This window comes from Dipodomys merriami, unplaced genomic scaffold (assembly GCF_024711535.1).
Source record: "Dipodomys merriami isolate MVZ:Mamm:240054 unplaced genomic scaffold, mDipMer1.0.p SCAF_36, whole genome shotgun sequence".
Classification (NCBI taxonomy): Eukaryota; Metazoa; Chordata; class Mammalia; order Rodentia; family Heteromyidae; genus Dipodomys; species Dipodomys merriami.
The window spans coordinates 7,694,824-7,697,500 of NW_027205159.1; the positions used below are offsets into that span (position 1 = coordinate 7,694,824).

General features: G+C 40.5%; 1 long non-coding RNA gene across 2 annotated transcripts in view; it reads right to left on the minus strand.

The window, feature by feature from the left end:
- Positions 1-283: 283 nt before the first annotated feature.
- Positions 284-2,677, minus strand: part of LOC138804181 (uncharacterized) — a 9,449-nt gene continuing 7,055 nt past the window's right edge. Inside the window, exon 3 of one of the 2 annotated variants that reach the window (XR_011365197.1) lies at positions 284-441. This is a non-coding gene — a long non-coding RNA (uncharacterized lncRNA). The remainder of the gene's footprint in view (positions 442-2,677) is intronic. The other variant, XR_011365196.1, reaches the window with a different exon arrangement.

The following is a 2,677-nucleotide window of genomic DNA, read 5'->3' on the forward strand; positions in this document are numbered from 1 at the left end:
GAGATTTCTCATAGCAACTATGAAAAACACACTCACCCTCCTGCACTCAAAAGAACAGACTTGGAGATGTGAGGTACAACAAAAGCATGACTCCCCATTCATGGTAGTCTTGTAAGACTGAATGTCTGGTGGACAGAAACACCCACAGAGGTTACCACAAGCAATTTATTACTCCTTAGTGGGAAAAGTCTCAGTTCTATTGGGTAATATTAACACACATACACCTCTTAGGATTGGTAGAAAGTTTGGTTTTAGTTGTCTCCATCTCCTTTGTTCTTTTGTGGCAGGAAGGCTTTTGGTATATATGCTTTCTGGCACTTACAGTTTTTACTTACTTTCTCTTTTCATCTTGGCTTACTCTTTCTGCTGATAGTTGATCCCTTCTAGCATCTTGTTTGCTGAGGTTGCCATTGTGAACTCAGGGTCAGGTGAGATACCTAGCTTTGAAAATGGAGCACCAATAATTATTTCTTACACAGCTAACCTTTAAGAAACTACCACTTTCAACCTTTGCTGTGGTGTCAAATGATACTCATAATTATTAGAAGGGAGTGTCTAAAGTGCTTTTCCCTACTACAGCTACAAATCTAGTGAGGATACATTATTTTCATTTTCATATACTTTAGCCAAAATAACACATCGCAGCAGTCAGAAGGCAGGAGAGGAAAACCCTCTGTGGAGACAGATATTCACCAGAAGATATTATTTCAAATAAATTAATATGGTAGCAAATCTCAGATTTAATTTTAGACATATCAAGTATTGACAGAAATGCTCTTTATAAACAGAGTCTCTCCAGGCTTCTCAGTAATTTCTGAGAGTACAAAGCAGTTCTGAGATCAAAAAAGTTTAAGCATGCCGAATGAAGTCCAGGTACCCACGGGTTCCTGAGAATGTCTGTTCAGCTCAGCTCGAGCTTTTTCTGTCATAGGAAGCTGAAATGTGTTCCAGAGATCCCATTGCACATGTTGACCTGGAGTCTGTGTGCTTGTAACCTTCTCCCATCAGTCCCATGCATCCCATCAGCAATCAAGTGAAATGCTGTGCTTGTTAATGAGGTCACCTATTTGCAGGCAGCCCATCTGTTCCTGGAGACTGCCCACTCCCTTAACCATTGTCCTCCAACATGGTTAGTCATTACCCACTTGCTTATATCTGTACCCATGCCAGGTATGTGCTGGTCCAAGATTTCTTTTTTTTCTTAAATTACTTCCAAAGTTCAGGGTATTTTTTTGTAGTTGTCGGTGTGTGTGTGTGTGTGTGTGTGTGTGTGTGTGTGTGTGTGTGTGTGTGTGTGTGTGTGTGTGTGTGTGTGTGTGTGTGTGTGTGTGTGTGTGTGTGTGTTGACACTGGGGCTTGAACTCAGGACCTGAGCATTGTCCCTCAGGTTTTTCATTCCAGGCTAGTACAGTACTCAACCACGAGCCATACCTTCACTTCCTGCTTTTTGTTGGTTAATTGAAGAGTCTCATGGGTTTTCCTATTGTAATCCTTAGATCTCAGCCTCCTGAGTAACTAGGAACATTGGCTTGGTTAAGAGTGTCTCTTATTTCCTAACAAATGGGGCGATGTCATTCTTTCTGATGGAGGCATAGAATTCCATTGTGTATATATACCACATTTTCTTGATCCATTCATCTACTGAGGGGCATCTGGGTTGGTTCCATATCTTAGCTATGGTAAATAATGCTGCAATAAACATTGTTGTGCTGGTAGCTTTAGTGTGGTCTTGTTTGTAAACATTTGGGTAAATGCCCAAAAGTGGGATTGCTGGGTCATAGGGGAGTTCTATGTGAAGTCTTTTGAGGAACCTCCATACTGCTTTCCAAAGTGGCTGAACAAGTTTACATTCCCACCAACAATGAAGTAAGGTTCCTTTCTGTCCACATCCCCTCCAGCATCTGTTGTTAGAGTTCTTGATTTTTGCCATTCTAACTGGGGTGAGGTGATCTCAATGTTGTTTTGATTTGCATTTCTTTTATGGCTAGGGATGTTGAACATTTCTTCATGTGTCTATTGGCCATCCTTCTTTCTTCTTCAGAGAAGTTTCTTTAAGTCTTTTGCCCACTTATTTATTGGGCAGTTGTTTCTTTGAGGATTTGTTGTTGGGGGTTTAATTTTTTGAGTTCCAAGTATATTTTAGATATGAGGCCCTTGTCCGTTGTATGGCTAGTAAAGATCTTCTCCCAATCCGTGGGCTTTCTATTGATCTTGCTAGCTATGTCATTTGCCCTGCAGAAGCTCTGCAACTTTATGCAATCCCATTTGTCCAACCTTTCTTTGATTTGTTGTGTTTCCGGGTCTCTATTCAAAAAATTTCGGCCTGAGCCAAGGAGACCTAGGGTTTCTCCTATTCCATCCTGTAAGCCAGGCCCAAAGAAACATAGGTCCCATGGTTTCCCTTATTTGCAATATCTAGTATATGTATGAGTCAAGCGGAAAAGGTCAGATAATGTGATATCAGGAAAATGAACCCTTAGATATGTATTTTAGTTTTTTTTTCATGCATGTGTTTCTAAAGCATTTATAAGATTATTTCTTTGTTGCTTTGTATGTCCCTCCGCCACAGTATAACCCCTGCTTTCACTATATTTGATGTCAGTATAACTTGAGGAGGAGATAGGGAAAAACCAGTTGTTTAAGGATACAGGTGGACCTGTTGCAACAATGAGAAGTA